Source organism: Macaca fascicularis, chromosome 18 (assembly GCF_037993035.2).
Source record: "Macaca fascicularis isolate 582-1 chromosome 18, T2T-MFA8v1.1".
Taxonomy (NCBI): Eukaryota; Metazoa; Chordata; class Mammalia; order Primates; family Cercopithecidae; genus Macaca; species Macaca fascicularis.
This window is the reverse complement of record NC_088392.1, coordinates 81,506,350-81,519,099: the sequence shown is the minus strand read 5'-3', so window position 1 is coordinate 81,519,099 and position 12,750 is coordinate 81,506,350. Positions and strand designations below refer to the sequence as shown.

Genomic DNA, 12,750 nt, shown 5'->3' with positions numbered 1-12,750 from the left:
ATGGCTTTGTCAGATGACATAGGTCCACCCTAATGGACTGCTCTAAAACTATCCATTAAGGACAGGTGCGTGGCTCACGCCTGTAATCCCAGCACTTTGGGAGGCTGAGGCAGGAGAAATGCTTGTGCCCGGAGTTCCAGATCACCTGGGCAAAATGGTGAGATCCCAACTCTACAAAAAACACAAAAATTGGCCAGGCATGGTGGCGTGTGCCTGTAGTTCCAGTTACTCAGGAGGCTGAGACAGAAGGATCCCTTAAGCCCAGAAGTTCAAAGATGCAGTGAATTGTGATAGCGCCACTGCACTCAAGCCTGGGCAAGACAGTGAGGCTCTGGCTCTTAAAAAAAAAAAAAAATTAAAAATAAAAACTACCAATTTAGGAAAATAATGTTCATTAACTACTATTTTCAAACATGTCCCTATTGCTACAATATATTGTTTCCTCGCAAAGCACCTCCCCTTTGTGTTCCTCTTCAAAAGGAAGCTGGAGAAACTGCAGTGAAATGACAATGACCGTGGCGTGACGACGTGGGGGCGGCGGCTCTGGCTCTAGCTCAGTCATTGGCTGTGGAATGTTAACCGTGTGACAGGGCTGGATCCAGGGTGTGACCTCGGGCACAAACTTAGGGTGTGCTTACGCTGAGTTTGTGCACCTCTAACGGCGAGGCCGGGCTACGATTCATAGACTTGCCGCTGATGTAAATGTCCTGCATGGGCTCCGTAAAGTGCAAGCACTGCCTGAGAAAACGTAGACCCAGATGGGTTTTCTTCCTTTTATTTAAGCAATATCTTTCTATGGGCAAAACCATATGTATCTCCTTCCTATTGCTGCTGTAACAAGCTACTACAAACTCACTGGCTTAAGACACCGAGTTTGACTGGGCGTCGTGGCTCACAGCTGTAATCCCAGCACTTTGGGAGGCTGAGGGGGGCAGATTACCTGAGGCCAGGAGTTCGAGACCAGCCAGGCCAACATGGTGAAACCCCATCTCTACGAAAAATACAAAAATGAGCCAGGCATGGTGGCGGGCACCTGTACTTCCAGCTACTTGGGAGACTGAGGCAGGAGAATGGCTTGAACCTAGGAGGTGGAGGTTGCAGTGAGCTGAGATCACACACTGCACTCCAGCCTAGGCGAGAGTGAGACTCCATCTCAGGAAAAGAAAAGCAGAAAAAAAATCCAAGAACACCAAATGTTATTTTTTAATCTTTCTTTCTTTATGAGATAAGGTCTCAGTCTGTCACCAGGCTGGAGAACAGTGGCACAATCATAGCTCACTGTAACCTCAAGCTCCTAGGCTCAAGTGATCCTCCTGCCTCAGCCTCCGGAGTAGCCGGCACCACAAGCATAACCTACCACGCCTGGCTTTTTTTTTTTTTTTGTAGAGATGGGGTCTCACTACGTTGCCCAAGCTGGTTTTGAACTCCGGGCCTCAAGCGATTCTCCCACTTTGGCCTTCCAAAACCAAAATGCTGAGATTACAGGCGTGAGCCACCACACCTGGCCTTAAAACACAAATTGGTTACTTCACGGTTCTGTAGGTTGGGAATCCAAAACGAATTTCACTAGGTGAAAATCAACGAGGCGGCAGAGCTGTGTCCTTCCCAGAGCTCTAGGGGACAATGTTCATTTGCCTTTTCCGTCTTCTAGACGCTGCCCACATTCCTTGGCTTGAGGCCCCTTCCTCATCTGGAAAGCCAGCAACGGCAAGTCAAGTCCTTTTCACGTCGCAAGGCTCTGATCCCTCTTTGGTGGTCACCTCTAGTTCTGACCACAGCTGGGAAAGCGTCTGTTTTGAGAGGACTCATGTCTCCAGGCCTGGATGGTCCAGGATAACTTCTGCATCTCAAGGTCCTTAGCGTTAATCATATCCGTCAAGTCCCTTTTGCTAACAAGGTGATACATTCACAGGTTCCAGGGATGAAGAAGTGGACACCTTTTATTGGGGGGTATTCTGTCTACCACATCTTTCATGCAAGTAGACAAAACAAACAAAACAAAGCAGTGAATGTTTGAAAACAGGCGCAGAGCTGCTCACATGAATAAATAATGTATGATTTTCACCTGGGCACATGCTCCAACCTGGCGCCGGCTCACAAGTCTGGTCAGGCAGGACACCCAGGATGGTGCCTGTGGAAACATTTATGCACAGAAGACTCATTCCCCTTCCTCAGCCACGGAAGCGAAGTCAGGTCTGTGCCACACCTGCTAACACATGGTGCTTCTGAAGCAGCGCGCCGCTCTCCTTAGTTGCTAAATTTGTTTTGCATGAATGGCATTCGGAATCCTCATCGCACAGCGTCAGCGCAACGGTGTAGGCCCCTCCATGGCTCCCGCTCGGCACCAGCAGCAGGTTCCTCGTCCGCGCTCCCCACGCCCAGGCCCTGTGCGTTCTGGAGGTTACAGTCCTGGTCCGGTTAGGAAACTTGCCTTTACCACACTTTTCAGCGAGAAATGAATGGGCCTGCTGGCCTCGCCATTAGGGAAAGCTACGAAGTCATGAGAACACGTATGAACGACCACCACCGTGGTGCCGGGATACATCATTTTCCAAGACCGTTCATGCACCTGTTCACTCCACAGGCAAACACTGAGTAAGTGATTTGCCACAACCCTGGGGCAGTGAAGGAAACTCCCTGCGCATGCTCCTGCCTTCATGGAGCTTACCACCACAAAGAGCTTCAGACCAGCACCGAAATAAGCCCATTGCACAGGTGGGGTTGGGGGTATCGAGGTATCGAGGCAGGGGGAGCTGCCTTCACAGCAGAGGGCCCCGGGGACGCTCGGGGAGGGCCTGTGAACTGAACCACGGGGAGAGGCGGTGGTGCTGTGATGTGCATCTATCTACCAGGCTTTCTTCCACGGCTCCTGGCTCGTGCACCCCACAGCCCTGTTACAGTCCTTCTGTCAGAAGGTCGGGTGCATCAGGCCTTAGGAAACAGAACCTCCCCAACCTTCTCCTGTCCTCCTTTCAGCTGCCTGCGAAACATCGCTCTCCCCCCGCCTTTCCTGTTGCTCACACGACCCTTCTCAGAGAAGACCCCACCCCCACCGGTGGGGAAGAATGCTGACATCAAGAAGCGGCCACAAAAATCCAAGAGGACAGGGTTCGGGGAGCTTCTGAGAGCGGAACATGCAGAGGCCCGGGGAGGGCACAGGACTCCACATCTTCCCAAGCCCTGCCCCACGCAGCCCTTCATCTGTGTCCTTTGGGATATCCTTGGAGCAAACTGGTAAACGGAAACACGTGTTTCCCTGAGTTCTGTAGCCGCCCCCTCCACCCCCACAGCAAATTAATCAAACCTAGAGAGGGGGTTGTGGGAACCCCAACTTGAAGCCAGTCGGTCAGAAATTCCTGAGCCTGGACTTGCAACTGGAGTCTGAGGGGCAGCCTTAGGGACGGAGTCCCCAGCCTGTGGAGCTGATGCTACAGCAGGTGTCCACTGCTGGGCTGTGGGCAAGCCCCACACACCTGGCCACACAAGTGTCCTTCTATGTGGACGACTGTCCTCTGCTCTCACACCAGAGGTGAGGGTTTTCCCCAGACAGACAGAAATCCCGGGAGCCGAGAAAGGAGGTGAGGCAGGAGTGGAAGGAATTTTGGATAGTGTTGTGAGCCACAGAATCTAGAAGAAACCACATGTCCCAGGAAAAACGAGTGGCGTCGTTCTGCTGACCCACGATTCACCGAGCCGGAAGCTGGGGCCCAAACCTGCGCCGATAGCATCCATTGGTTTATGTCTGCAAATATAATAGTTTTCCCATTTCTATTTATATAAAATACCCTTTTAAAAAGCAAAATTATTATGAATACATGTGTATGTGATGGATCGGTGTGTACCTGTGCGTGCACACGGACCCTGCAGTGGACACTGAGGGACCAGAAATAAACAAAACACAGACTCTCCCTGGGAGGGATTTACTCATCATCTAGTAAGAGAGAAGTCATTAAACACACAATTAAAATCCAACACGGTGTGTGCTGGAGGAATCCACGGGCAATACAGGAGCATCATAGAAAGAGAAAGGAAAGGCAATTGGCCGCTGAGACGTGGAGAGGGCCCGGATAGCGTGACGCGTGCCCTTCACCAGAGCTGCCCAGGGAAACCCTGGCGAGGTGCACAGGAAGCAGGAGGGAAGGCGAGCGAGGGCACCCCGGTCGGGAAGGGGCGCCCCGTGCAGATGTGGCACGCTCAGGAAGGCAGGCAGACGGCAGGGAACCGCTGCTAACGCTCCGTCTCCCCCTTCCAGGCAAAACGCTGCCTGCTCCTCGCTCCCCACCGCAGCCAGTCATTTCGGTAATTATTTATTCACACCTCAAACCACAGCACCTGACACCTGGAACTCTGCCCCGTTTCCTGCCTAGGAGCCCGTGACAAGATGCCCCTTGGTTCTTGGAGACGTGTTCCTGCCACAGCAGTGACACCTTCACTTCTCCCATATGCTGGGAGCCAAGCAACGACACGCTTCCTAACAACGCAGACAGCGCGGGACACGGCGGGCGCTCCTGTCAGAAGTCCCGGCCGAACTTCCACACGGAATTCGGGGCAGTCAGACTTTGGAAGCCGGGGCTCTGAGTAAAACTGACTAATAAACAGGCTTATATGTTAAATGTTTGCTTTCCTCATAACCTTAAAAATATACAACTGCAATTTATCACCCATTTATCTTAGCGCCACCAAGAGTTGCTCAATTGTACGTTAAACCACCAGAAACGGCACCCAGTGTGGGGCTGAAGGCAGCTGAACTGGGGTTGCCAAGCCCCGGATTCTTCCCTGGGGCTGTGTGGAAGGAGGAAGCCGGGTGCACAGCTCTGCACCAGCCACGGGGGAGGGCATGACTCGGCCCCCTCTCCACCTTCTGCCTGTATCTCCAGGGATCCAGCCGGCGCGTCAGAGCGAATGAGGATCCACCCTCAGAGCCGCCCGGGCTGCGGGAGGACACGGAGCTGCTCCTGGTGTCTCCTCTACCTGCTCACCCGGAGCAGGTGCCCCCACAGGCTCCAGCCTCTTCTCACCACGGCTACCCCAGGGCATCTCATGACCCTTACAGGCCTCACAGACGTCACATCAAACTAGGAAAAAGCACCGCATCCCACCTGAGACAGTGAACTGCAGGTGACTGGACAAGCCCTCATGTTCTGTCAACATTTACTTAAATGTGTCGGTTTCAATTTGGCAGTTTTCACTTCCTGTTTTGGAAGCAGAATTTTTTTCAGGTCTCCAATATTTGCGTAAGTCCCCCAAAAGCTTGGAAACCCCAGGCCTCCTGCCTAAGTGCCCACTGGGTAAAATGACCTGCCTGCCAGCCCAGCCTGAGGAAAATCCCTGGTCCTGGTGCCAGGACACCTGGTGCCCCTCCCAGACAGCACCTATGCCCCTCCCCAGCCCTAGCTCCCGCACATACAGGTGTCCAGCATCCACCAGCTTCACTTCCGTCGGAGGGACAGCCTTTGGACTGCCTAGCTCAGGGACTGTGTTTGCAGGGCTGTGATCGTCCACTCAACAAACGCGGACTGAGCCTGCCCTGCTCCCGCCGCGGGTGACCCAGCACTGCGTGCAGCCAAGGGGATGCCTGATGAATGAACACAACAGGACCAAGGCTGCTCCTGAGGGCTTGGAGTGGTCTGATCTCCAAAGGCAACACGACATCCCACACGTGCCCATACATCAGGGACTGTCACGGCAACACAGCGGCTCTGTCCTCCAGCACCTTCTGGACAGGCCGGGTCCTTCCCCAGCTCACCTGTGCCTGTGCCCGGACCTGCGGCTCAGGTGAATGCCCAGCCCGGGCCAGACGTGTCCTGCTGCTACCCTCTCTGCAGAGACAGGCGTCCCTCAGCGAGACAAACGCCACCCACCTGTAGGCAGATGGCCTCCGGCTGCCTTGTCTACTCACTGAGAGTATGTTTCATCCGATGGGTTTCCCCAAAGTAAGAGCAAGAAAATAAGGAGTGAGCTGCCTGGGCAGTAATAACAGCAAAAATGAAGAAGAGAATGGAGTCATTTGCCAGGCTGACCCAGGAAGCAAATGGAAGACAGCACTGCAAGCCAGACACTCACAATTCCGTATTATTCACAACTTAATACAATTCACTTAAATCACCCCTTTAAATGTGGTATACTGGAATTCCTTCACAAATTTAGACAACACATTTAGAACCCCTTTCCAGTGCTCAGAAACTCCAACGAGATAAACATTAACCACAAACAGGATAGAATCCAATTTATTTTCATCAAACGACCGCACGCTGTCATCATCGCTAACATTCCCTCCACGTGAGCACTGCGCCTGCTTGCGCATCTGACAGTCAGACAAAAAGGGGGCTTATATCATCGCAGAGCCAGAACGACAGCACACCTTATAAAGGAGGCAGGACGCCCCTTTCGGAGAACACCCCCGCGATAAACAAAACCACCATGAGACGCTGGGCGTGCACGGCGCAGCCTCCGGCTCTGTCCCCGCAGCCGGCGGCAGCGCCGGAGTGAACACCTGCAGTGTGAACGCGGCACCCATTAGCTCCCGCAGCCTGTTAGCATATTTTAATGCTGTGATCACAGCTTTCTATTTCCATCAAGGCGCCACGAGGTGCTAGACTCTGGATCACACATTGCGTCATTATCGTCCCCACCGAACAGATTACACAGCAGTACTAGGGACGGGGTGGAGAGGTAACGAGGGGCAACAGAGGGACGGGCAGGTGGAGCACTGGACGCCCTGCAGAGGATGGGTGGGCACCGCGCGGGGCTGGGGCTCTCATCTCAGCGGCGGCTCAAAGACATCGCATGCCCTGATGAACGTCTCTCAGACACCTGAAAATAATAACGTTATTTACAAAGAAACACCTCTCTTGGCTAAATGTTCCATCTAATACTTATCTCATTACAGTTAATAACAGAGGTCAAGTCACCATTTCAGGAAGCTTTTTTTTTTTTTTTTTTTTTGCATCACAAGTGACTCCAGGGATCAAACCTGACTTCCTTGCCGGCAGCTCGAAAAATCAGGCTTGAGGTGTTAATAAACCAAGGTCACTAGGGAGTAGCAGAGCCGCTGACTCTTGATTTTAACTCATTCTTGTGATACGAAAAGTGCACAAATCCATTGTCATGTGTGACACAAGCACGTTTCAGGGCTGGGCCTCCAAGAAAAACATCATGAAGGGTCCTGCTCCTCTCGCGCCTCACACCCCAGGTTCACACACAGCAGGACACCAGTTCACGGACCCCTGCTTTCCGTAACGCGAGTCCATGCCCGTGACCACAGGCACGCCAGGAGCAATGCAAACCAAAGTCCACCATCATCTGTTTTCAAAAGGCAAGATAGCGGGGTCCTGCCTCTTTTAAAACGATGACTGTCCTTGTGATTCTTGCATTTCATTTGCACACGATGCAAATCCCGTGACCTCACGCTCGCTCGTGTGCACCCCCGCAGTGCTCCCCGTGCCGAGCAGAGCGCAAGCCCATCTCTGCGCCCTTTCTCTCCCTGGTCATTCGCACTTGGAAAGGGGCATTCCCTGTGGCATCCCCTGTGGTCCTCCTCACTCGCCCCAGGACGCTGCCTCTGGCCTTCCTGGAGGTTCCCACTGGGGGTCACCCCTCAGGCTGAGGCTGGACTCACTGCTGCTGACTTCCTTAATCCTAAGGAGGGGTCCAATGAGTGCTTATCACATTGGTTGTTCTAACGATTAAATGGGATGACTCAAGTAAAGCACTTAGCAATTAGTAAACACGCGGCCTGGTGGAATTGTTGAGAGAAGTTCATACACGCAGAAAGCTCTTTGGAACATTGCAGAGCATGACCAAGACGCTGACTGTCGGGACTGCAGACCCCTCCTACGTCAGTGTTTTTCCAACTCCCCAGCCCCAGGCTGACTCATAGCAGCAGCTCTGCCCAGGAGCGAGGACTCCCGCCTTCCTCCTCTTCAGCTCCAGCAGAGTCTCCTCCTGTGCACTGGAGTTCTTCTGTCCACACCTCCCCTCTCAGACCTGCTCACAGGGGTCCCCCTCTCTCTCCAGTGCACCCACCACCTTTGCTGGGCTATCCCTCTGCTGGAAGACAGCCCCGGACTCCTCCTTGTCCCTCCACAGCACCCAGTCTGCACCGGCTGCATCCTCCCAGCACAGCAGGGAGGGCGGCCAGGAGCCGCCGCCGCCGTGAACCCCACACTGGGGACGCCACGCTGGGACCCTGCTGTGCCGGGCACACTCTGACTTCCCTCCCTATTCATCTCCTGCTGTGGCTTTCATGTGGCTTCCTCCAAACCCTTTTTTACAGAATCCCAAAGGCACAGCTTCTGGGCACCTGCCCCTCTGACAGCCTTCCTAGCTAGTCCCAGTCCCTGCTCCCAGGGGCACAGGCCACGTTCACTGTCGGCCACCTACTCTGCAAGGGAGGGTCCTCCCGCCTCCCTGACGCTGCCTAACCTGACAAGTTGGTGTGAGGACACGGGCTGGTGGAAGGAGAAGTGGCCTAAGACACGGGAAGCACTGCTAGGGTCTGAAGGTTTTTGTACTCCCTCCCCACCCCCAAAGCCATATGTTGAAACCCTAACCCCTGAGTGACGCGCTTAGGAGGTGGGGCCTCTGGGAGGCGTTCAGTCACGAAGGCAGAGCCCTCAGGATTGGGATTCGTGCCCACAGGAAAGAGACTGCAGCAAGCTCCCTTGCCCTCTGCCATGTGAGCACAGAGCAAGAAGGCACCGTCTGCGGACCTGGATGCAAGCCCTCGCCAGACACTGAGTCCGGCAGCACCTGATCTCGGACTTACCAGCCTCCAGACCTGTAAGATGCGTATTTCGGTTGTTTATAAGCCATCCCGTCTGTATCAGGCCATCTCTTGCACTGCTATAAAGGAATACCTGAGATTGGGTAATTTATGAAGAAAAGAGGCTTAGTGGCTCTGGGTTTTGCAGGCTCTATAAGGAGGCACAGTGTCGACATCTAGGCAGCCCTCAGGGAGCTTCCGCTCGTCGTGGCAGGTAAAGAGGGGCTGGTATCTCACACTGGGGAGCCGAAGCGAGGAGTGAGGGGGGAGGTGCCTCACACCTGAACAACCAGACCTTGTAAGAACTCACTCACTCCCTCGAGGACAGCACCAAGCCGCGAGGAATCCGTCCCACGACCCGAACACCCCCCACCTGGCCCACCTCCAGCACTGGGGCTTACATCTCAACACGAGATCTGCAGGGGACAAAGAGCCAAACCTATCACAGTCTAGGGTACTGGTAATAGCAGCCCAAACAGACTAGAAACATACATATCAGGACTTCTGCCAAAGACTATTTTTGTGACCTTGAAACGGTCATTTAAATTCTCAGGCTTTAGCTTCCTGAGTGCAGAACTGAACTAAGCTATCTCTGAGGAACTTCCAGCTATGCTACAGCTTTGTGTCACAGCTTCTCCTGCTCAAAGACCTCCAATGACTTCCCTCACCAAAGAGAATGAAAGCGATCTGGCCTATGACATCTCTGGCTTTCTAGAATCTGACCCCACCGACCTTTCGAGTGATGCTCCTCAAAGTCAGCCCTTCCCTCCCCACAAGCGTCCATGACAAGCCCATGTGGCATCCCTGCCCAGCCACCTCCCGATGGCACTCCCCGCCCTTCCCACCGGGCCGCCCTGAGGAGCAGGGGTTCTCCAGACCCCGCCAGCCGGTGATGGTGGCCTCCCTGAGCACCTAGGCTCAGGAAGATGTTCCCTCCGTCCCACACGCTGGCACTGCAGATACGGGCCACAACTTTGCGGGCCTTCTCAAGGACACCATTTAGCACTGGACAGAACAAAGCTGGGAGCAAAGCCTCCATCTCACACACACTGCACTCTCCCATATCACCCAGCCCCTGCAGCCCTGCACCTGCCCACAGAGCCCAGCCCATGCCTCACACACATTCAACACTCAGAAAAATACCTTCCATTAAGTATCCCAAAGATGGGATGTTTTGTACGACTCAGTGTATAATTTTCCACAAGTGACTATCCCAAACATGTTTTCTCTATAACACCCTCCAGCCCCCTGTCCAGACATAATTTTTCAGCAACTATTTCTCCTTCAACAACTTATGAAAACTAATCAGTCTTGGGATCTTCTGTTTTGTTTTTGGGGGGCGTGGGGGGGGGGCGGAGCAGCTCACTGCGGAGAAGCCCCAGGTCCTGTCATTTCCAGTTAACGTCTCCTAACATGACAGCGGACACTGAACCAGAAGGGCGAGAGGAGGCAGTGGCTGCGGATCCAGAGGCCTCATGGGGCTTTAGCGGGAGGCACGGGCAGACCTGGAAGGGCGGGGCCTCCGCCAGCCTTTTAAGGTCAGATTGGCATTTACAATTCTGGGTTCATGCCAACCCCTCTCACCCAGGAAGAGACAACGCTCAACACTTCTCTCTCCAGAGCCTATGTAAACGGGAGAGGGAACTCTCTCGGCAGTGTGTGCCTTTGGCTGTCCTTCCACGAAAAGTCATGTGCAGTCAAGACACAGGCTTACATCCCGTGATGGCAGGTCCATCGTTTTGCTTGACTGGCTCAGCCACCACCCCGGCCCCGTGACAGAGAGAGCGGGTGGGCCTGAACCCACCGCCCGCCCAACCCCAGACAGGGAGAGCAGCTGGCATGCAAGGGCCCACGGCAGTACACCTTACCAGGAACCACAGCTGACCGTACCCCAAGATCTAAAGGGTAAAAGGCCAGAAGTGTAGCTCAAATTCCTTTTTCTCTGAATTTTTAGAGTAAAGCAAATAACAGATGCCCAGCACCCCCACTAACAACGAAGAGAGAGATCAGGATGCATGAGACAGCGTCATGGCAGAGCCATCCACAGCAGACAGCCTGGCTCAGGGGCCCTCTCTAGAACAAGGTGCAAGCCCAAGCATACACATGAGCCTGGGGGTCACCCCACTGAGCCGCCGGAGTCTCTGAAATGGGGAGATGCACTTTATGGTCCCAAGATTTTAAGTGAACAGAACCAAGAGGTGATAAATTCTCACTTAGCATGAGGCTCCCCTTCCAGGCCTCACGGCTGGCAGCAGAAGTGCTGACGCCCACAACCCAGCCCCTGCCATGTGTCCCTTCCCTACAGGCCATCCCAGGGAATTAAGTCTCCGCCCTAAGTGGAGGGTCCCTGTGTGAACAGCAGGCACAGGGTCTAGGGCAGGAAGGTGCCCTCTAAGAACAGCTGGACCCTCTGGAGGACCACGGCAAGTTTTCTAGGAGCCGTGTGGAAAAAGGACAGACCCACTCGCTGCTCACAACTGCAAACTTCTGAAACAAGATTTCTTTTTTCCCTCTCCAGTGATCATCAACTTTGAAAATATTTTTTATCTTTGATCTCTCTTTTCTTTCTGGGAGGGAAGAAGGAAAAAATATTTTCCTTTCCCTCTGCTATTAGCTCTTGGGACAGAACGAGAATGGATGAAGGAATGAAAAAGGGATTACTGCAGAGTTCAGGTCGCTGGTTTTATTCCACGGTGAAGCTGACATGATTGAAAGAGGCACCAGCCCAGAGGGTAGATTCAGAAGTCCAGCCCTCGGAGGGTCACCCCCCTCTGCAGTCCACGACACACCTCATGGCAGCTTTAGACTTCAGCTTTATTTCTGCAATTACTCAAAGACGGTCCCTTCCAAGTTTCACTGTAGCACCCTTTCGGGTGATTTTTTTCAAGACGAAGACGTGATTAGGGCCATCAAGCCAAGCGACAAAGCACCTCCCAGCCGAACGGCAGGCTGCTGCGTCGCGCCCCGCCTTGCCGGTGTTCCCCCAGCCTCCGCCCCCCACTCTCATCTTCACCGCAACATCTCCTTCCCGACTCTCGCCACACTTACACTGGGAGTCTTCATGAGCAGAACCTCACTTCGGATGTCACATGAACTCCATCCCCGCCACTCAGAAAATAACGAGGACGACAAGCATCACGACTCCGCGGGCACCCAAGCGCAGCCAGGCAGGCGCTGGGGAATGTTTTACCCACTTTCCTGCAGCTCTGCCAGTCGTGGAGCTGCCCGGAAGAGACCCGGCGTGGAGAAATTCGCAGAGATTCGTAAAAAGAGAAAGCAAGCCCGGCGAGCCTCTAAGACCCCTGCAAATTAAGATGCTAAATGAACAGTCAAGACCAACGGTTTCGACAAGAGCAGTGCCGAGGGTGTTAATACACACAATTAACGCAGGTCACCCCGCGGGCTGCATTCCCGTCTTAACCACACACGATGACATCCTCCTTTTCACCCCAGCTGCTCTCTGGCCTTTGAAGCCCGAGTCTGAAATATATCATTCTGCATTCTGGGCAGCACGGCCTAAATCAATAGAGTTATCGTCCTACAGCTGTCCTTTCACGCCCTCCCTAATGCCTAATAATTGTCAAGTTTGCACTAAAATTGATCAGTAACTGAGGGCCCTTTCTCTTAGCACCCCCTGTCCCTACACCCTCCCGGCCGCCCCTTGGCCTCCCCCCGGAAGCAGGTTCACATTGATTTCTATCTGATTCCAGGAGAGCCTGCCCTGACTTTCCCCAGTTACTTAAGCCGGCATCCCATTGCGTGTCCTCAGAGACCAGGGCTTTGCTCAGGCAGAGAGCGTCTAGACAGTATTCATGACCCATCTGTCTGGCACGGCCCAGCGGATGGCAAACTCTATTAGAACTGAAACCATTTTTCCCTCCCCCTTCTCCCATCCCTCTTTCCCTTTGCGAAGCAGGAATCTGACACTGAAAATTACTATCATTGTTGCAATTCTCAAAATAGCACCGCCAGACTTTCATTAACAT

At 53.6% G+C, this 12,750-nt stretch overlaps 1 protein-coding gene across 30 annotated transcripts in view; it reads right to left on the bottom strand.

The window, feature by feature from the left end:
- The window catches only part of LDLRAD4 (low density lipoprotein receptor class A domain containing 4), a 449,266-nt gene that overhangs the window by 197,009 nt on the left and 239,507 nt on the right, over nucleotides 1-12,750 (bottom strand). The window contains exon 1 of one of the 30 annotated variants that reach the window (XM_045377680.3): nucleotides 11,813-11,940. The exons of the other annotated variants lie outside the window; for them this stretch is intronic. The gene's annotated coding sequence lies outside the window, so the exon portion shown is untranslated. Of the gene's footprint in view, nucleotides 1-11,812; nucleotides 11,941-12,750 lie in introns of those variants that run through there. 30 annotated transcript variants of the gene reach the window in all.